At 40.9% G+C, this 22,933-nt stretch overlaps 1 protein-coding gene across 4 annotated transcripts in view; it reads left to right on the top strand.

Moving 5' to 3' along the window:
- Window positions 1-669: 669 nt before the first annotated feature.
- Window positions 670-22,933, top strand: part of LOC127432755 (PHD finger protein 24-like) — a 65,253-nt gene continuing 42,989 nt past the window's right edge. The window contains exon 1 of one of the 4 annotated variants that reach the window (XM_051684157.1): window positions 670-2,385. The gene's annotated coding sequence lies outside the window, so the exon portion shown is untranslated. The remainder of the gene's footprint in view (window positions 2,386-22,933) is intronic. The other 3 variants (XM_051684156.1, XM_051684160.1, XM_051684159.1) reach the window with 3 other exon arrangements.

Here is a 22,933-nt window from a genome sequence, read left to right as displayed (position 1 = left end):
CAGAGTGTGTGTTTGGCATGGTACCAGGCTTAATTCATAAAGGCTCGATCTTCTCTTTCATTTCCTTTTGACAGTATAGGTGTAGTGGTCCCTGGGGGAGCAATTGCTCAGCATGCATTTACTTCACCATCAATTATGTATGCGTCTCCATTTGACCCAGCATGCACTGGGACCACATACTGGGAAATGTTGGACATAACTGCCTACGCAGGACTAAAATGAGACTATTTGAGATCTTGATAAAAAAAAAAAAAAAAAAAAAAAAAAAACTGTAAGAAGAATTGTTAGTAATCATAATTATTACTTCAAGGCTACATAACAAAAACAAAATGTGACTAATTAGTGGTCTTTAGATCATGAAATATTTAAGCCCCATTTGGTGAAACCTCAACCCTCATTTCTCATGATGATTATTAGCGATTAACCAATATATAGGCCCAGCAGATTACTCTGCTGATATTTGGCTATGTATTGGACATACTGTATACTTGCATTAACTGTGTTTATTTGTCTGATAAACAAAATCTGAGCACATTTTTTGTTTTCAGGTATTTTTTTATTAATTTTGAGTTGGCTAAGTAATGTGTTAAATAAATGTGCATTTAATTTCAGCAATTTTATGAATGGGTCATTGACAAACAAGGTTGTCCGAGGTGGAAAAAATAGTCTTTAACATAAATGTCAAGTCTGTAAAAATATTATCTTTGTATCCATGTTGGTTTCATACATTTTTAAAAACTATGATAGAATTTTCTACAAAAAATATACATTTAATAACTTAAAAATATCAGGTAAAAGGTATTGCAACGTCGGCTGGCAAAGACAGGCAGACGAAGACGATGATGATATGAAGGACCCAAGTGCAGTTTATTCATAAACGTGAAAACCAAAAACCATGAACATAAACATAAACATGAACTAGACTGGACTTGACTTGACTTGACTTGACATGGCTTAACTTGACTTGACTTGACAACCAACCAATGATACATTAACAATACCTGACAAAGGACTATGGCAAACATGAGTGTATAAATACATGGACATGGGTAACAAGTCAACCAATGAACAGACAGAACTATAAATAAGATAACAAGACTAATAAACTAAAACCAATGAAAAGGCAAGACTGATAAAGAGTAACTCAAACAATGAAACAATGAAAACAAGACACATGAACATTCTGATATATACAAAAAATACAAACTTTCTGATATATTTTTTAAAACTTCACACACAGTGCCTAAACGGGTTTTCTGTTTTATGTTTTTGACATGAGAACATAATAGCTACCTGCAGGTTGGTAACACCAGCTGACTTTGATCTGGTGAACAAAAGTTTTTCAAATAATATTTTCAAATAAAATGGCTTTACTGATTTTTTTTTTTTTTTTTTTTTTTAAGTAATAGTAATAAAAGATTATTCTAAATTGTGCTTACCAACATTTATTTTTTCAAGAATTTTAGCCTTGAATGAGATTTTATTTTTTTAATTTAATTTTATTATTTAAGCATTTGGACCTTTTTGACTTTAAGCCCCCCAAGAAATTTAAAACATGTTCATCATACTCATAGTAGAGATGTATTCAAGTAATATTTGTTTATAAAGTATTTTTGAATCGCTTAATAGAATAGCTGAATTTGAATAGCTTAATAGTACGTGACCCGTCCTATATATTATCACTATTACATACGTCCTCTATATGATATGAATATTAATCAAACGGCCACTCTTCTGTCTAGATCATTTGCATCCGCATTGGGCATTGAAAACCCCATATTGGTCAACCATTAATGATTATTACCAAAATCAGCAAGGGAATGTATCTTCATTTCTCATAAACCTGAAATATTAAAACAAAGTTTGCATCCATATTCTACGTATTGGCTCATCGCATCTCCCAGTGCGAACGTCATTTGAGCAGACCAATGAAACGTCTCCTTTAGCAGGTTGAAAACAAGTCCCCCGAAGAGGCTCAAAGAACACTGGAACCTTGTAAATCTATTAGCTGTCTAGTCAGCTGAAGCAGCTATACAACTTTTAACAGGGCTGCCCTATTTACTGGAGCCGTAGGTTGTACCCAGAGCAAAGTTACACTTTTCATTCACAGTCTGAAGAATTCAGCACCGGAGCTGTCCAGTTCTTCTCCGCCTTCCTGCAAGACGCTCCATTGAGCTCGCGCTTCATCAAACAACGTTGTTTTTCTTGGCTTGCGGAATATTTGTTTCACGGGGTTACACACGATACGAAAAGGCTGTAGTATATACCAAGACACATAGCATTCATTGACGACAGCGAACCCTTCGAAATGACTGCTGGCAGTGCGTAAGAGGAACAGAAGAAATCGAGTCCCAAGTCCCGGAGCACCATCTGAATCCATCCCAGGTTTGTCTTATTTTTATTTGAACTGTGATACATAATAAATCAAGACAATCGAGCTTTTCGAAACTCAAATCTTGCAAGAGGTGCAATTAAGATTGACAGCTTAGAATTTTAACGCGCATTTAAATCACGCGTCATGTAAGCGTGCAACTTACTACACGGATGTAAATATCGCGAGCTAGATAATTCATGCATCACTGTTGTGTGTGTGGGTGCAGAAAAACACCCTGTGCAGGCTGTCCTACCTGGGCGATGTAGGTCAGTGTTGTTAGACGGATGTGGAAGACAACCACGCATTATTAACCGAGTTTGTGCATCTTACTCAGCTACGTAATGCAAGATAAATAAATAGCATTTTTCCCCCCACTCTGGATGACTGAGAAATACCCATAATATAGGCCAGTATTATTTATGCAATAACTTTTGCAACAGACACTGATCGTTGCATGCTACATCTTTGCTTTAAGAATGGATATTAATTTAAATTCATTTGTGTTACGTATATGTGCGTGAAGTTATGTGCACGCTCCAGGAGCAGCACTGCAGAGGTATGTTTGCCAGATCAATTGCAGTCTCTCTTCGCAAGACCCTTGTGCATCAACTCTGACGTCACAGCCCAGCAGTGTGTTAAGCTGCGTTCACACTGCCAGCGACATGCAGCGATAAAACGACCTCATCTCATACATTTTCAATGAGAGCTGGAGACTTCCGGCGACACGAGCGACGGCGACGCGACAAAGTTGAGAAATGTTTAACTTTATGCAAATGAAGAGGGACTTTCGGAAGCGACAGCCAATACGAGAGAAGACAGTAGAGCTCACATGATCCTTCTCTCTCTCAACTCCTGCAGTGACAGAAAGATGGAGGAAAGGACTCTCCATACACACCACTAGCGACCTAACCGCCAGTCACTGGCGACATGCAGCGATAAAGTCTCTGGCAGTGTGAACGCAGCTTTATGTGGCAATTAAGGGTAGGTTTACACGACAACGATGTGGTCCTTTGCGTTTTTGAAAAGTTCGTGTTTTTGTATGTTTACACGGAGACGATAACAGCATCGCTTTCAATAACGTGCACTTTGAAACCCTTTTTCAAAAGTTTGCGTTTTCAGGCCCCAAAACGGCATTGTCGTGTAAACGAACAGCCAAAACATAAAAAGTTTTCAGTTTTTAGTTGAAAACGTTGTCGTGTTAATGGCCCCTAAGACAGTGAAGTGAGGTGCTCTGATTTACAAATGCTCTCTAAGGGTACGTTTACACGACAACGATGGACTAAAAACGGAAACGTTTTTCCTTTGCGTTTTTGAAAAGTTTAACGTACAGACGACAACGTTGTCAAAACGATCCCCGTTCACACGGATCCACGAAAACGACTAAAAATGCTGTATTATGCATGCCAGGCCAGTAGTTGGCGATGTCACTTTGTAAAGAAACACTACGCGCCTGCGCACATAAGCATTCTTCCACAGAGCGGTGAATACAAACAATGAAGATGGAGAAAGCATCGAGCAATTTTGTCTGGACGGACGATGAGGTTGCTTTATTTCTTCAATTACTTTGCTGGAGAAGCATCAATAAACAGTCCTGTAGTCCGCCATTGTAGTTTTGAATGTCTCGCGCGTTGTTTTGAAGTACTCACGCGCATGCCTATAGACTGAACTCTCAAGATTATTCAATAAACTCTGCTAATTTTTACCATCACTTCATCTCCTGCCTTCTTCTGTATTCCCCCTTGGGCTGGTAGGAGAGTAAGTTAACATAACAAGCTGTTGATGTTGACTGGTTTTGGATATCAGACAGAACTCTGATATATGGGTATCTTCCGACGAGAGAGAGGTCTTGTGTACACTGGATCTAACATGCATTTTCACTGCCTCATGTTTTCATATTCTAAGCATATCATTGAATACTGTACATGGCATCACATCTCTGTCTATAGGCTATATACATAAGCGGTGGGTGAATGAATTGCAGGGTAAAGGTACATCAAATAAAATTAAGTAAATAAATAATATTTAAAATACAAATACATTTTTCCCATCTGAATCCATACATTAATTTCAAGATTTTCAAATTGCAGGTTCTGCCTACTGTACAATGTTCACACTCCATACAAAACACTCCAAATGAATACATTGTTGATTATTGTTATTTGCACAGACACCAGTATTCATATTGATAATTATACTCTCAAATCGATGCCTATCAATCCATCATTGTTTATATAACACGTAATAAGCGTGCGCATGACGTCATCATTTTCACAAATTCGCATTTTTGTATGTTTACACGGAGACGATAACAGCATCGTTTTCAAAAACTTGCACTTTGAAACCCGTTTTCAAAAGTTTGCGTTTTCAGGCCCCAAAACGCCGTTGTCGTGTAAATGAACAACCAAAATGCATAAAAAGTTTTCCGTTTTTAGTTGAAAACGTTGTCGTGTAAACGGCCCCTATGGTGATTACATTTCAGGTCCGGTCATGTAGATGTTTTTGTTTCTATTAATTTAATACGTTGTATTTATCTTTTAGATACTAATATTAATAAAGTGATATTAATTATAACAATTTTAATAACATTTATTATAAAAATAATATTAGTCTATTATGCAAACAAATAAAACATGATTCATAGGATATATAATTTCTATATTATGCCTATTATGCCTATAATTTCCATCTTTGAGAAAATTTTCTACAATTACATTTACTTTTAAATGCATATATGTGTATATATGTGTTACGCACATATATTCAATAATATTATTTGTTGAGAATACATTTAAAACATTAATTATGTTCATATGATGTATATTTGTGTTTCTGTGTCAGCTGAAGGGATAACAACATTGAACAAGGAGGAAATAGAGACATTGGGCCCTATTTTAAGAGTGCTCTGCCTTAAGCACAGTGCTATGCGATACGTCATTCACACAAAGTCAGTGGGCATGGCCATGAAGTTTTAATATTTTTGCGTATCTATTTGCTAAGTCTAGGCACAAATGGGTTGGTGAAATTGAGCATAGCCTACAAAGCACTATTGGGCTGGGTCAAGTGCAATTCAATTCTGAGTATTTTCTCTGGTTATTGTACCGTCGTCTGTGTTCGATTATCCCATTACCTATCCCATTCCCTCAATGTCGATATAAATGAAGAAAGCCTATTCATAATAATTTGGTGTAAATGGGCTGTATGTAAACATTAGAATAATAGAAATATGGACCATTTGTGTCTAAAGTTCTTTTGCGCAATAACTACGTCCTTGCTGTGAACTCTCTCCTGTTTTGTCTGCCATCTATGCTATGGTGTTTAGCGGTGAAATACTACTGAGGATGTTTGTTTATCTCTGGACCGCAATGTTTGTGTTCTCTATCGGCCTGTCTCACCTGTGGTCTTTACAGTGTTATGGGACTCTTGAGAAATATAATTGTTAAAAATTTGTTCCACGTATTCTTGTGTTGTTTGTTTACATTTGTATATGGAATCAATAAAAAATTGTTAATAAAAAAAGGTAAAGTAATTAGTAATGTGATTACTTTCCCCTGAAAAAATCAGTAAAGTCATTTGCTTACAAATTTAGAGAAGTAATTTGTAGTAGTTTACTATTTTTAAGGAACTTACAAAACAGTGCCCATTAATCTATATAGCATTTCCAACCCACAAGGGTCGGAAATGAACCAGAAATGCCACTGAAAGTGACAAAAGTGCCCAAAATATTTACAATTTCAACCCTGAATACATCAAACATAGACACTCCAAAGAACTTCAAAATGTGAAACGGTGATTATACCAAACGAGAAAGATGTTTGATCTAACATAGTCACTAGCTAATAATTTAAAATAGATCTGAGAGAGTGTTTATTTTGATATGATATCTTTTTTGTGATATGATATGCATTATTTACAGCTACTTTTGTATTTGATGTTGATATAGATTTATAGGCAACAGCAATAATTGTTCAGATTAGGAATTTACTTCAATTCATTAAATCAGGTAAAGAAGAAGCCCTCATAGGTAAAAATGTCCCTGAAGTCAATTCCAGGGTGCAAATATTGCCTGTCACTGTCCCACATCTTGTGGACTGTCCTCCACCTTTTGGAACTCAGTTCTCTACTGTCCTACCTCTTAGACACAAAGTACCATGAGTGTCAGTTTTGGAACCCTGCAGTCAGTCTTCATTCCCTCATCTCTCTCACGGTGCTCATTGTCAGCTCTTCTCAGAAGATTTCCTGGCATAGACTCTGGGCCTGACAGGAACTGAATGCCAACGTGGGGGCTCCTCTACCTCTCTAGTTGCATTTACATTCAAATTCCTCCACACTGCAACGCCTCCATGCCCATGGGCCAGCGTGCGAGTGGAATTTCAACTCCCTATCCTTATAGTTTGGCCCTAACACTTTGCTTTTGGGCCACTGAGTGCCCAAGGCCAGACACTATGGGACAAAAAAATAAAAAATGGTGAGAGTGTTATGAAACTCAAATATACAAGCACATATGGCACAAAAAAATAATATTATGTGTTTTATCACTTCATTAGCTTTTACAGAGAGCGTCGGCGAATTTATTTACAAAGTTTGGATGCTTTTTTTTTCCGGTGGGTGTTTGTGATTCTGCTCACTGGCAGGAGGTGGCCTTAGTGAACTCGTTAGTGTGATTAGTTCCAGACCTTTGCTTCATGTGCTTGGGGATGGGATATTCACATCAATGGGAAGCATTCCCATGGAAAAAAGGATGCTTTGTAGCCATCCTATTCACAGAACAGTTCCCCACAGGAGCAGATGATGAAAGGCATTGTTTGTTGGGATTCCAGTCAGCAACAACTGACAGTGCGAAGCTGATTTGTGAAACATGGTATTACAATAATATTAGAGGGGAAAACAAAGACCTCTGAACCTGTAGGTGCACTGCATCACAAATAGTAACAGACAGACTCAGAGTTTTTGCAACAGCAAACAAGTATATGAAATAAAAATGGGTGTTTTGTGGCTTTTAGTCCATGTTTGTTAGCTTTGTAGCCACCTATGTGATACTTTACTCTTAAAAGTTGACCAAACAAACCTCCAGGAGATGAACTTATATAAAATTTACCATCATCATAATTTTTTTACAGTTATTCAAGAATGTTGACATGCATGGGCACAACTACACATTTCCGAGTGGGTATGCAAAATTTTGTGCTCCATGTATCTGTCAAGCGAGGGGTGGTGTGTTGGGGGGGGGTGTTGGTGGTGGGTTATGTCATCCATAATAAGTGTGTGTGTGTGTGTGTGTGTGTGTGTGTGTGTGTGTGGGGGGGGGGGGTGTTAGAGTGGTCGAGGATTGCCCCCCTTTACATGCCGCCCCTGTGCATTGCATACCTTGCATATATGGTTTTTGCACATCTGTTGACATGATATTGTGGGAAAAAAATTCAGCTAATACCCAGTCTTTCTCTGAGATGAATGGGGTCCATTTATCTATCTATCTATCTATCTATCTATCTATCTAGCTATCTAGCTATCTGTCTGGCTGTCTGTCTGTATGTCTGTCCATCCGTCTGTCTGTCTAATACATTAAAGGTATTAAATTTGATACTAATGGATGTATTTTATGAATGATTCCTGGAATTATAAAACAGCGTTAGACAACGTTAAACTACAACTGTGTCTCATTGTGTCATATAATGATGCAATGTTCATGTCTTTTTTTTAGTAGAGTCATCAGCATTTTTCAGGGAGGTCTTGCTGCACTGTGAGTGTTAGTGAGACAGCTGTTGCCCAAAACTACAACTCAGCCTTTGAGCTTATAGGAAAAATGTCCCACTTATTTATTCTATGAAATTGCTGACTCCCTGCATCATCTGTACTGTGCAAAAATGCATTCCCAAGTCTGTTCATTCTCAGGGACCGCACGGTTTCCCTGGTGAAAGACAAATATTCAGCTATGACTATCAATTTTAGGATGTGAATATTGTATTTGACTGTGCATGGATTGTAATCAATCAAAATCAATCAATCAAAATGTGTTTATAGAGCACTTTAAAAAACCACGAAGTATACCAAAGTGCTGTACAATTACAATAAAACAATACAATAATATAAAAAGACTTAAAAATTAAATTGAATTAAATTAAAAGAAAGAAAAATAACAAGAACCTTTATAATGTTCCAAATGCTTCACTAAACAAATTTGTCTTGATTCGGGTTTTAAACATATTGACAGATGTTGAGGCTCTGACAGACAAAGGTAAACCATTCCACAACTTTGGTGCAGCAACAGAGAATGCACAATCTCCTTTACCCTTGAACCGTGATCGGGGAATCGAGAAGCGGCTGGTTATTCGATCTAAGAAATCTATGGGAGTTACGAATGACAATAAGTTCAGAGATATAATCAGGAACCAGATTGTGTAAGGCTTTAAAACATACAACAACACCTTATATTGCACTCTAAATTGGACAGGTAGCCAGTGCAAAGATGCCAGAATAGGGGATATATGATCCCACTTTCTTGTGTTTGTCAGCAGTCTTGCTGCAGCATTCTGTATCCTTTGAAGTCTTGATAATGATTGTTGATTAATACCCAGATATAGTGCATTACAAAAATTGAGACGTGATGAAATGAAGTATGAACTGCTTTCTCCAAATCATTAAATGATAAGACAGATTTAAGTTTGGCAATATTTCTGAATTGAAAGAAGCTGTTCTTTACCACAGTATTTATCTGCTTATCAAATTTTAACTCTGAGTCAAAAATAAAACCCAGATTTTTGACATAGGCACACAGATTAGATGACAATGGGCTTAGACCTTCTGTATAATTATTTACACAGCTACTAGGGCCAAAAATGACAACCTCTGCCTTATTATCATTTAATTGGAGAAAGTTGTTATCATCCAGCTTTTTACATCTTTCATACATTCACAGAGAGTTTTAACAAATACATCATCACCTGGCTTCAAAGGGAGGTACGTTTGCATGTCATCCGCATAAAAATGATACGAAATACCATATTTCTTAAAAAGTAGCACCAAGAGGAAGCATATATAATGAGAATAAACTGGTCCTAAAATAGATCCTTGCGGAACCCCACAGGTTATCGGAGCTGATGATGACACGAAATTGCCCATTTTTACAGAAAAAGACCTATTCAAGTATGAGGAAAACCAACTTAAAGCATTTCCCTAGATTCCAACATGCAACCTTAACCGTTCAATAAGGATGTTATGATCTATTATATCAAATGCTGCACTGAGATCCAACAGCAATAAAGCAACACAGCTACTAGTATCCAACTTCATTACCCTAAGAAGAGCTGATTCAGTGCTATGTCCAGACCTAAAACCAGATTGGAATTAATCAAAAATCTCATCTTCTATTAAGTAAGAGGAAAGCTGTGTATAAATAATATTTTCTAATAATTTGGATATAAATGACAACTTAGAGATAGGCCAAAACATTTTTGGATCTGAAGGATCTAGATTTATTTTCTTGATAAGTGGCTGGACAACCACATGTTTAAGGCTGGATGGAATAAAACCACTGGTTAAACTGCTATTTATAATTGAGAGAATGCTAGGACCAATTATGTCAAGAAGCTGAACAAACAATTTAGGAGGGACAACATCACAGGGTGAGGAGGTTAATTTTATGTGTGAAGCAATGTCCTTAATATGTGAAAGTAACACTGCCTCAAACTGACTGAATTTACTAGTGCAAGGGATTATATCAAATAATCAGATGGATCAGCTGTAATGGAAGTTCTTATATTCTCAATCTTTTCAATAAAAAAACTTTAAAAACATTTCACAGGTATTTGTTGATAGATCTGAGTAAACATTGTCTCCTGGTTTTAAAATGGTATTTATAGTCTTGAATAATACTTGAGGGCTATGAACATTCTGTGCAATCAGAGAGGTATTCAGCTCTTGCCGTTTTAACAGCTTTTTGATGTTTAATTAAACACTCTTGTAAGACCTCATAAGATACCTGAAACTTATCTTTTTGCCATTTTCGTTCTGCTTTCATACATTGCTGTCTAATGGCCCTAGTATTTTCATTTAGCCAAAGTTGAGTTTTAGTTTTCTTTCTCCTTATTTTATATGGAGCAATGCTATCTAGAATCTCTGTACATACTATATTGAACAAAGTAACCAATTCCTCTGTACCCACAGAAGAAGGAAAAAGTTCAATAGATTCTGATAATGAATGAGCATTAAATGCTTCTGAAAAAGTCTTGACTGTATTTCGAGAAAATACTTGAGCGAGACAGGTATGTGACTGTAGTTTTGGAGGGTCACACTGAAATGTAATATTAAACTCAATAGGCTTATGGTCAGAGAAATTATTATCTAAAACTTTAAGTTCAGTTAGGTGGGGAAAGTTCGGATAATGGGCTTAAATCCCCTATATTAAGCCATGTTTCGGTAATAAATAAAAGGTCCAGGTCCCATGATATAAAGAAATAATTTAAAATAAAAGTTTTGTTCACAACTGATCTAGCAGTGACCAGTGCTACAGTCGCTGTAGTACAAACAGAAGTGACAGTTTTTTGTTGGCTACTGGCCTTAGCTGATGGTAGTGAGTATTCCACATGTCGTAAATTGCTGTGCTGTATTCCTCTGCCACTTTTCCATAATCTAGCCGAGACGGTTCGTACCGTAGGCACACATGAAATCGGACAGATATACTGTAGACAGGAACTCCTCCGCTCTAGTCCGGTATTAAACTTGAGATAAAAATGCTTATTAGGTTCCAGTTGTTTGTTGTTTTGAATGACGTGGGTTGAGGGTATGAGTACCAATCGCCTCCAGATTCCCACGAACATCTTTCAATAACCACAATGCGAATGTCGAACAACATTTGCCGATCGTAAACCAAGCGAGAAAAGTCCATTACTGTAAAAAAGTAGGTGCTCAACAATAAAAAATATAGAAAGGCTAGAGAGCGACAGCATGCCGACACACACAGGCACCATCTTTTAATAAAGAATGGGTTAGTGTTAGGGATATTTAGTGTATAGTTACCTCGATGTGTCATAGCTATATCCCACTCCTATTCATAAGAATTTTTTACAATTACTTATGAGGTATTGTAAATCCTTGATTGTGTTTAATTTTATCATAAAGAGACAAAGAAAGTTATTACATGTTGATAACATACTTTTTTTTTTTTTACAAATTATTGTTTGGGGAATAACAGGCACCAATGAAACGTGCAAATCAAAAGGAACACATATAAAGAAAGTCAATTTGGTTATTTTGATTCTTTGTAAATTTGAAAGGTTATATAAATGTGATTTTAAAATACTTTATCCTATTTTAAGAGTATAATTCTGTGCTTAGTCAATTATACTCATGAAGTTATTTCAGTGTTTAGTAGTAGTTTGAGAAGCTGCTTTAAATAGCAATATTGCAGACAAAATCTGATTGAGTGCACAACAGATCTTTTTTTCATTGTCCATCGAGTTGTGACATCTGTACTTCTCCATTTTTGAAAAGCACCAGCCACCACTGGAATGTACATGTTATAATGTGTGCTGAAAGCACTGTTGCAGTGGGGTTTCTTGTCAGAAGTCATTATCATGAGGGTTTCACAAAGAGATTGACTCAACAGCTCTATAGCCAGAGACGTTCTCATCATTTATGCTCCAAGAGATGACCTGCTGTGACCTTTCTCTTCCTCTGCCTCTTGCCTCTGAGGACTCTTCATCTTTCAGTATATATTCACAAGAGTATGTCTAACAGTTCCAGTTCAATCCTCAGACCATTCAGGGAGCGTCTGATGCATATTGCACACTGAAATGGCAATAGCTGACTGCAATCGCTAGTTTCAATCTGATTGTCTGGGTTATACGCAATTTCCGGGCATCAGGGTGCACAGATCTTGTGGGGAAACAAAATTACGTTTACAATACCCCAGGCTGATACTGTACATTAATCTTCAGAGGAAAAACTATTGTTGAACTGTGTGTTCTGCTTTGTTCTAAGAGTTACGTCCATTTTCAGATTTGATTGCCCTGAAACATAACCGAAAACATTTAACTGTGGTTTACATGTCAGTCAGGTGGGTTATCCTTGTCTAAGAGGGCATTTTGTTGCCAGATAAAGCTGTGGAAGTCAAGTGGTCAAGATTTGGCTGGATAGCATGGCCCAGTTAGCCCCTACTGGTAGATGAACTACACCATTATATATTGGTAAAAAGCATATTTCTCCATTGATGGCCAATCAAAAGTAGCCATGTATTTTAATGAAATAATGTTATTTATTTATTTATTTATTTATTTTTTATCTGAATACATAGAGTATATTAGAAAACAAAATAGAATATTAGAATAGATGTTTCACCAGTGACCATTTTTATTTTTTTAAGGCTCAGAACAGTTTAAAGTACACTTGTGTTTTTCCCTGTTTGCTACAAAGAGTTCTAATATAGAGTACAACGGGGCTAAAGGCTCCGAGGGGTAAAAGGCTCCTTTGATTTAATTATCTCTCAAAACACTAAATGTCATCAAAAACTACCACACCACTTTCCTAAACACCTATTTGTCACAATACACTGCAAAATATTCCCGATCCATGAGATCATTGTATGTAATGTCTAAAGGTTTCGGCACTCAGAAATTAATGTATGGATTCAGATGGGAAAAATGTATTTGTATTTTAAGTGGGGGGAATAGATTTGTTATGACAATTTTTCAAAATGGGCTCACATTGACTGATCCAATCACAATGGAGATTCATTTGTTAATAGAATACATGAGATGTTATGAAATGCTAAATGTGATTTAAATTAACAAGAAAGTATGCACACTTCTAAAGCATTATCTTAATTTTTTACAAAAAAAAGTATCTTGCTGTCTCAAAAGTATTAGCATAAGCTGACCAGTTGTGCCCTATGCCCCGGTACCTACACAATATCACTATAAACCCCCTGGAGGGCTCAGCGAGTGAAGATGCTGACTACCACCCCTGGAGTTCGTGAGTTTGAATCCCAGGGCGTGCTGAGTGAATCCAGCCAGGTCCCCTAAGCAACCAAATTGGCCCGGTTGCTAGGGAGGGTAGAGTCACATGGGGCAACCTCCTCGTGGTTGCTATATTGTGGTCCGCTTTCGGTGGGCCGCGTGGTGAGTTGTGTGTGGATGCCGCAGTGGATGGCGTGAAGCCTCCACACGTGCTATGTCTCCGCGGAAATGCGTTCAACAAGCCACGTGATAAGATGCACGGGTTGATGGTCTCAGACATGGAGGCAACTGAGATTCGTCCAAAACAGATTGAGGCAAGTCACTACACCACCACGAGGACTTAGAGTGCATTGGGAATTGGGCATTCCAAATTGGGGAGAAAAAAAAACAAAAAAACCCTAGAGGCCTTTATTGAATTTTATTCAAAACAACTGTCTGTTTTTATTTATTTTCACACATATAATGTTCCTCCATCATTATTCAGTAAAAACAAATGGATTTCCCTGAATCTTTATACATTTTGTGGCCAGAAAAAAAAAGCTAATTTTCCTTACGGTGTGCCTTTAGCCCAGTTGTACCCTATCAGTCACATGGCATTTACAGCTTATCTAATTGGCTCAGAATTGTGAGTGCCCACAAAGCAAAGATGTTTTTATTATTATTATTATTATTATTATTATTATTTATAGTCATAAAAACAGAATAGAACAGAACAGAACAGAACATGAAATCCAATGATTGCAAACCTGATCCAAACCACATCACTTAAATCACTTAAAACCACGTAAATCATATTTTTGGGATTGTGTCTCAGTCTGAACAGTCCAATCAGATTTCAAACAGTTTTTTCCTATGATGTAATATCATGATAGACATGAGCAGTTGTAAAATTCTACAGTTGAAGTCAGAAGTTTACATACACTTAAGTTGAAGTCATTAAAACTCATTTTTTAACCACTCCATGGATTTAATATTAGCAAACTATAGTTTTGGCAAATCTACTTTGTGCAAGACATGAGTATTTGTTCCAACAATTGTTTACAGACAGATTGTTACACTTTTAATTGACTATATCACAATGCCAGTGGGTCAGTTAACTGTGCCTTTAAGCAGCTTGGAAAATTCCAGTAAATTATGTCAAGCCTTTAGGCAATTAGATAATTAGCTTCTGATAGGAGGTGTACTGAATTGGAGGTGTACTTGTGGATGTATTTTAAGGCCTACCTTCAAACTCAGTGCCTCTTTGCTTGGGAAATCATGGGAAAATGAACAGAAATCAGCCAAGACCTCAGAAAAAAAACTGTGGACCATCACAAGCCTGGTTCATCCTTGGGAGCAATTTCCAAATGCCTGACCACAAGCATACCTCCAAAGTTGTGGTAAAATGGCTTAACAACAACAAAGTAAAGGTATTGCAGTGGCTATCAGAAAAGCCCTGACCACAGTCTGATAGAAAATTTGTTGGCAGAACTGAAAAAGCTTGTGCGAGCAAGGAGGCCTACAAACCTGACTTAGTTACACCAGTCCTGTCTGGAGGAATATGCTGAAATTCTAGCACCTAATTGTTAGAAGCTTGTAGAAGGCTACCCAAAATGTTTGACCCAAGTTAAACAATTTGAAGGCAAACCTACCAAATGCTAACAAAGTGTATGTAAACTTCTGACCCACTGGGAATGTGATGAAAGAAATAAAAGCTGAAATAAATCATTCTCTCTACTATTATTCTGAAATTTCACATTCTTAAAATAAAGTAGTGTCCTAACTGACCTAAGACAGGGAATTTTTTCTTCAATTAAATGTCAGGAATTGTGAAAAACTGAGTTTAAATATATTTGGCTAAGGTGTATGTAAACTTCTGACTTCAACTGTATTTTCTATCCTCTCTTTCCATACTGACAGCTTCTCTCAGTTGAATGAGAAAGTCTTTTGTCATCATGCTGACACTCACTCCCAAGGGGAAGACACCGCGGAGACCACACCCTGCCCGGGGGGGTATTTTGAGTGGAAATACATCACATGGTCTTACCGAGTCTTGTCGGAAGTATGTCATGTAGAGAAGTCGTATGGTAGGTCCTACCTGAGGGGGGGGGAGAGTTTCTACAAACATGGTGACCAGGGGCAGAGGGGCCTTTGCCCAATGAAGATGCAGTTTACCGACAGGGAAATGATTTAGTGGAAGATATCACATGGGGTCACCTATGGGGAACCAGCACATGTGGAGCACCTACCTCAGAACAGGGCCTAATTTACATTTACATTTACATTTATTCATTTGGCAGATGCTTTTATCCAAAGCGACTTACAAAAGAGGAAAACATAAGCGAATCATCTTAAGGAGACAGTGGTATGAAAAGTGCTGTATTACAAAGTTTCACTAGCATAATAATAGTATTCAAAACAGAATAAAGTGCAACAGGAAATGTGTTTTTTTTATATTATTTTTTTATTACTGGTTAAGTGCTCATGGAAAAGATGTGTTTTTTGTCATTTTTTGAAGACAGAGAGTGAGTCAGCTTCATGGATGGAGTTAGGAAGGTCGTTCCACCAACGTGGTACGATGAAGCTGGAAGTCTGGGAAAGTGTTTTGGTGCCTCTTTGTGTAGGTACAACAAGGCGACGTTCCTTAGCCGACCGCAGGCTTCTAGTGGGCACGTAGCTCTGCATAAATGATTTTAGGTATGCTGGAGCAGACCCAGTGACTGTTCTGTATGCCAGCATCAGAGCCTTGAATTTGATACGTGCATCAGCTGGCAGCCAGTGGAGAGAGACAAGGAGTGGTGTAACGTGCTCTCTTTGGTTCATTAAAGACCAGACATGCTGCTGCATTCTGGATCATTTGCAAGGGTCTAATTGCACATGCAGGGAGGCCTGCAATGAGAGTGTTACAGTAGTCCAGTCTAGTTATGACAAGTGACTGGACAAGCAGTTGTGTGGCATGTTCAGAGAGGAAGGGTCTTATCTTCCTGATATTGTAGAGTGTAAATCTACATGATCTTGCAGTCTTTGAGATGTGGTCTGTGAACTTTAGTCTGTTGTCGATGGTTACCCCTAGATTTCTGACTGATTTGGAAGGCGTTACTTTAGTTGCACCCAGCTGCACGGTGATGTTGTGTTCAACAACAGGATTGAACTAATTAGCACACGTACTGGGCCGGCAGCGAGTTTCGCCACAAACTCGTCTGCCACAGGGCTAAGGAGGAAAGTCATCCAGGGATCACAGCTTGTGAACACGACTGGGAGTCAAAAGCGTACGTCTTCACCTCAAGGGAGGGGAAAGGCACTATGCGCAAGCGGTACACCCAGCCAGCTGTCCAGGAACTTACCTGCTCGTACCTGAAAATACACAGGATGAAACCGGCTCAACCCGGAGATTGTAGAACCTTGCAAAGGTGTTGCCCAGGCCGCTGCTCTGCAGATGCCAGCCAAAGAGGCGCCACTGGTTAGGGCCCAGGAGGCCACTACACTCCTAGTAGAGTGGGCTCGTAACCCCACGGGGGGGCGGCACATCCTGAGCGTGATATGCTATCACGATGGCGTCAATGACCCAGTGGGCGATCCTCTGTTTGGAGACAGCGCTTCCTTTCCGCTGTCCATCAAAGCAGACAAAGAGATGCTCGGAGCTTCTAAAGCTCTGTGTGTGATCCAAATAGATGTGTAAAGTGGTGAGCAGTACTGCCAACAACTCGAGGCAGTTGATGTGCCAACGCAGCCGCGGGCCAGTCCAGGAGCCGGTGGCTGTGTGCCCGTTGCATACGGCGCCCCAGCACATCTTGGAAGCATCCGTCGTAACCACGGTGCGCCTGGAGACCTGCTCTAGTGGAACCCCTACCCATAGAAATGCAAGGTTGGTCCAAGGGCTGAAGAGGCGGTGACAGATCGGCATGATGACCACGCGATGTGTCCTGTGGCACCATGCCCATCTTGAGGTAAGACCGAGACGTGGAAGTATGTGTCCTTCAGGTCTACCGCCGTGAATCAATCTTGATGCCGGATGCTCGCTAAAATGCGTTTTTGTGTCAGCATCTTGAATGGGAGTCTGTGCAAGGCCTGGTTCAGTACTTGCAGGTCCAAGATTGGCCGCAACCCACCGCCTTTCTTTGGTACGATGAAGTAGGGGCTGTAAAATCCCTTTTTCACCTCGACCGGAGGGACAGGCTCTATCGCACCCTTCCGTAGAAGGGTAGCGATCTCCACACGCACTGAGGTGAAGCGGACACCGCTGATCCTGGGCGGGTGCCTGGCGAATGGAATCGCGTAGCCAAGTCGGACGGTCTGGGTCAGCCATTGCAATGGGTTGGAAAGCGCGAGCCACGCATCCACGCCGAGGGGAACCAAGGGGACAATCAAGTCGGACATACCGGCAGGTGGGGCCTCGTGGTGGGGCGGAGCCTGAGGCGCCATGTCGAGGGGGTTCAAACCCTGTGGCTGTGCTGAGTCTGGAGACATCGAAGCACTTACATGGCTCCTGACGTTCACCATAAAATTGGTCGAGGAGAGGGGAGGAGGAATATCGTCCCTGCAGTCCGTCGGAACCAACTCGGTGTGGGCATGTTTGTGCCACAGCTGGGCGCACAGGGGCGGGGGGTCCACCGCTGGAGCGTCAAACCTGACAAAATAGGACGGTGGACGGTGGTCATAACGACGCCCGTGCACACCTGACATGTGAACCAGGGAACAAGAAAACCACTCTTTTGTTGAAGTTTGGATACCACAACCTCTTGGACATGAGGCAAAAAATGAAAAAAAAAGATTCTCCTCCCGGCCCTTCACCAGGGGATCGAGTCGTCTGTCCACCAGCTCCATAGAAGCGGGTCTCCTTGTCCCTGGGTCACCCGTCTCAGGGACGCTTTGAAGCCATCCTTGGGTTCTTGGCGGCCGGCCGTGAAACGGGTGGCATCTGCTTCCTGCGGTGGGCTCCACGCCGGGGCCGGGCCACGGGGGTAGGCTGCTGTGGAGCCGGTGTTGTTGCTGAAGGAGGACACCCTTGGTGACAAGCAGATGGGATGCGGGGTCTTGAGCCGTGCCGGGGCAGGATATGCTGTTTAGCCTCCGTCTGCTTCTTCACCGCCGAGAACTGCTGGGCGAAGTTCTCGACGGTGTCGCCGAACAGGCTGACCTGGGAAATGGGAGCATCAAGGAACCGTGCCTTGTCAGTCTCGCTCATCTCGACCAGGTTGAGCCATAGGTGGCGCTCCTGGATCACCAGGATGGACATCGCCTGCCCGAGAGACCATGCCATGACCTTCGTCGCCCAGAGAGCGAGGTTGGTCGCCGAGTGCAGCTCCTGCATCAATCCAGGGTCAGGACTACCCTCGTGCAGTTCTCTTAGTGCCTTGGCTTGGTGCACTTGCAGGAGAGCCATGGCGTGCAGGGCAGAGGTGGCCTGTCCAATGGCACTGCAGGCCTTAGTCGCCAGAGACGACATAACCCTACAGGCGCTGGATGGGGATCTCAGATGGCCCCACCAGGTGGCGCCGTTTTGCGGGCACAGGTGCACCACAACCGCCTTGTCCATCTGGGGAAATCGCCGAGTACCCCCTGGCAGCCCCACCATCGAGGGTAGTGAGAGCGGAGGAGCTCAGAGACTGGGTCCAGGCAGTGAAAGGTGCCGGGTGCGGCTGTGAGCGGCGCTCCGGGCCCAGGAACCAATCTTCAGGTTGCGAAGTTTCAGGGGAGATGGAGGGTTCCACTCCAGCCCGACACATGGCTGCCAGCTGCGTGTCCGGCTGCAACTGGGTGACCACACCCAAAGGTGGGAGCCCAGTCGAGTCCTCAGCATCAGACTGGACAGCCCGCTCTCCGATGCTGCAATCAAGAGCTCATCCACTTTGCGAGTGCCGAAATGAGATTGCAAACCCGCCCTGAGACGAGCCGGCGGTCTCATCCCAGGGGGGCAAACGAGCGTACTGGGGAATGGGAGGTCTGTGGGGAGTTACCCGGCAGAGTGGCTCCCATTGGGGTCCCCATATTGCCCCCAGTGCTAACCGACATGGCCTCAAACCCATAGGTAGAAGGGCCGAGGCGGGGAGCCGCTATGGTGGTCTCTCCCTCTAATGAAGGAAAAACCGTGACCGCAACATTGCCAAGGTCATGCTCTTGCAGTGAGAACATGACCCGTCCACGAACGCTGTCTCCGTGTGGGCAGCGCCCAAGCACGTAAGACCGCGATCGTGGCCATCGGAAGTGGACAGGTAATGACCGCAACCAGGAAATACACACAAACGGAGAGGCATCTTTAAAAAGATACTCTCCGTTAATGCTACTCTTTTAAGAAGGGAAAATATACTCTTTTAGTAGGAAGAATATACTCTTTTAGCTGCTGAAGTGCCCAGGGGCGTTCTCTGCACTTCACCAGTGCAAGAGGGGAAGAAGCCTCTGTATTGCGCCGTAAATCCATAAATCCAACAGTTTTTTGAGGTAAATGGATCGGTAGAGTAATTCAGCTCACTGAACACAACCGCTGGGCTCCGAAGAGAAAATCTGAATGAGTGGTTGCATACCAGCTCCTTTTATATCAGTATGTCCGGGGGAGTGGCATGCAAAATCCACTCGCCAATTCCCCTTTTTTCAAAAAGCAGTATGGCTGGTGGCATTGTCATGCTGGAGGGTCATGTCAGGATGAGCCTGCAGGGAGGGTACCACGTGAGGGAGGAAGATGTCTTCCCTGTAACGCACAGTGTTGAGATTGCCTGCAATGACAACAAGCTCAGTCCGATGATGCTGTGACACACCGCCCCAGACCATGACGGACCCTCCACCTCCAAATCGATCCCACTCCAGAGTACAGGCCTCTGTGTAACGCTCATTCCTTCGACGATAAACGCCGACCATCACCCCTGGTGAGAAAAAACCGTGACTAGTCAGTGAAGAGAACTTTTTGCCAGTCCTGTCTGGTCCAGCGAAGGTGGGTTTGTGCCCATAGGCGACGTTGTTGCTGTTGATGTCTGGTAAACAAGCCCTCAGTCCAGCCCCTCTCAGCCTATTGCGGACAGTTTATATAGATGAATTTAACAAATGAAAATAACACTTTAATTAACAATAATGTGCAAAATGACAAAAACAGGTATCAGATTGTTACAGACATATTTAACCAAATATTCAAACATTTTGAAAAATTTTAAAACCTTCAATTATTTAATTATATATCAAACATGAAAACATGAGCTCCTGAAATAATAGCATATAATTAACATAATGAAGTATTTTCTACTTTTGCAAAATAAAAATATAAAAAATAAAGAATACATTTTAAAAAAAATGTTTTTTAAAACATGGCTTCTTTTGAATCGCTGTCAATAAAGAAAGATCCATTTTGCCCCGTATGGTGGGGTTTCATCATCTACCAGCAGGGGCCAACTGCTAGCATGCTAGCCAGCTAAAATTGTACAGACAGTTTAGCAGAGACGGGCCACTAGCATTAAAATGAATGGGAGAAATAAAGTGTGACAGCCGGGTTCTGGAAGTAAAAATCCCATTAATTTTTTCATACAAGTGTTCAAGAGTTCATGGGAAATTTGCCGTAAACTTGCCACAAATTCACCACTGATCATTTTCACTTGCAAATGAGCTTTGCGGCAAATTGTCCATTGTTGCCAAAGGTTTGCCTGAGGTTCACTACTACCGACGAAGAGCTGCAAACTTCTGGCAAACATTTGCGGCAAATCAAAAGCTCATTCGCATGTGAAAATAACGAGCGGCTAGTTTAGTTTTTTTGTAAGGGAGACAAATTAATTTTAACTTTTAACTGTTAAAGACAGACAAATTGTGAGCCCCAAGGTTGTTCATCAATGGTATATGTGTCTGTTGAAGCCATCAGTGCATGTTATTTTTTTAATTAATGTGGAGTTCCTGGTGAACAACTACATTACCCATGGTCCAGCAGGGAAATATCCACCAATCAGAGAGCTGCAGCCAAGAATACCCGCCAAACATGCCCAGAAACATCCGCCCACTCCCATATTGACTGTCAATGACGCAAACGAATTGGTCTTCCTTCACCCTCAAACTACTTATACTGTATATTTGTATATATCAGAATATTTTGCAATAAGTGTAAACTATTTTGTTTATGACCAACAACCTAAAATCAATACTTTTATATATTCCCATCATTTTATATTCGATTGCATCATTTGTAGTTTGTATTCATGCCTTCATGAACGATAATAAGTACACAGTCTTGTACCTTTGTTTTTTTTTTAATCTGATTTTCAAAAACTGTACTTTTATGCTGCTTGTATTCATAGAAAAATAGCTGTACAGCCTGCCCAAGAGTGTTCCAAAGATGGCTGCCGAGTGGACTGACTTGCCTTGTAAAAGACTTTGAATTTTACCCTTTGTTTTCGAATCACAAATTCTTATGATTTAACAGGTTTACATTGGTTTTTCTCCCTGTACACCTTGCTATCACAAGTTGCCACATGGCGCCATTAGGAATGATTGATGAACTGTGGCAGCGCACCAATACCGTCAGCAGCCATATCACCCTGCAGCTCTCGCCTGGTTGCCTACTAAAGCTAAGTAGGGTTGAGCCTGGCCAGTACCTGGATGGGAGCCCTCCTGGGGAAAACTAAGGTTGCTGCTGGAAGTGGTATTAGGGAGGCCAGCAGTGGGTGCTCACCCTATGGTCTGTGTGGGTCCTAACATCCCAGTATAGTGATGTGGACACTATACTGTAAAAAAAAGCTCTGTCTTTAGGATGAGATGTTAAACTGAGGTCCTGACTCTCTGTGGTCATTAAAAATCCCAGGGCACTTCACGTAAAGAGTAGGGGTATAACACCGGTATCCTGGTAACCCCCCCCCCCATTGGCCCTTATCTATCATGGCCTCCTAATAATCTCCATCCCTGAATTGGCTACATCACTCTACTCTCCTCTCCACCAATAACTAGTGTGTGGTGGGCATTCTGTTGCTCTATGGCTGCTGTTGCATCATCCAGGTGGATGCTGCACACTGGTGGTGGTTGAGGAGACTCCCCCTATACTATGTAAAGTGCTTTGAGTGCCTAGAACAGTGCTATATAAATGTAAGGAATTATTATTATTAATACAAGAAGGTCTTCTAGTGATCAATCAATCACAGGAGTAACAGCTCAGGAGACATTAGCGAGGTGGTTTGCTACACATAATCTGCTTGATCTAGTAAGTGGGTGTATGTTATTTTTGCGATAGCAATGATTTGCAGCCAGAGTCATTAAAACTGGGCTTGCTTTGAGACTCATTACTTATTGTGTAACTGGTCACGAACACCAGCGCAACAAGTGATGAACACTGACTCTTGTTATGAATATAATCTTGAATTTGAAGCTGATGTCTGTTGAACCCTTTGATGTATGTGGCTTGTGTCACGTCTGGTTCCTCTCATGCTTTTGGATGTTAGTACAGTATAGCCTATAATATAGCCCGATGGTTACTATATTACTGTGATTCTTTAATTAGGGCAACCTTTCTGTTCCTTAGGATGATTTTAACCCTTATGTACTGTTTAGGGTGTCAGCGACCCCAAGGCCATTTTAATAGCTCGAAATATATACTTAAATAAACTTTAATGTATCAGGTTTATACTTTATGACATTTCCTAATCTTACAAGAAACAAAATTTCAACTTGA

Source organism: Myxocyprinus asiaticus, chromosome 42, assembly GCF_019703515.2.
Source record: "Myxocyprinus asiaticus isolate MX2 ecotype Aquarium Trade chromosome 42, UBuf_Myxa_2, whole genome shotgun sequence".
NCBI lineage: Eukaryota > Metazoa > Chordata > Actinopteri > Cypriniformes > Catostomidae > Myxocyprinus > Myxocyprinus asiaticus.
The sequence above is the reverse complement of the archived record's forward strand: the minus strand, read 5'-3'. Positions and strand labels throughout refer to the sequence as shown.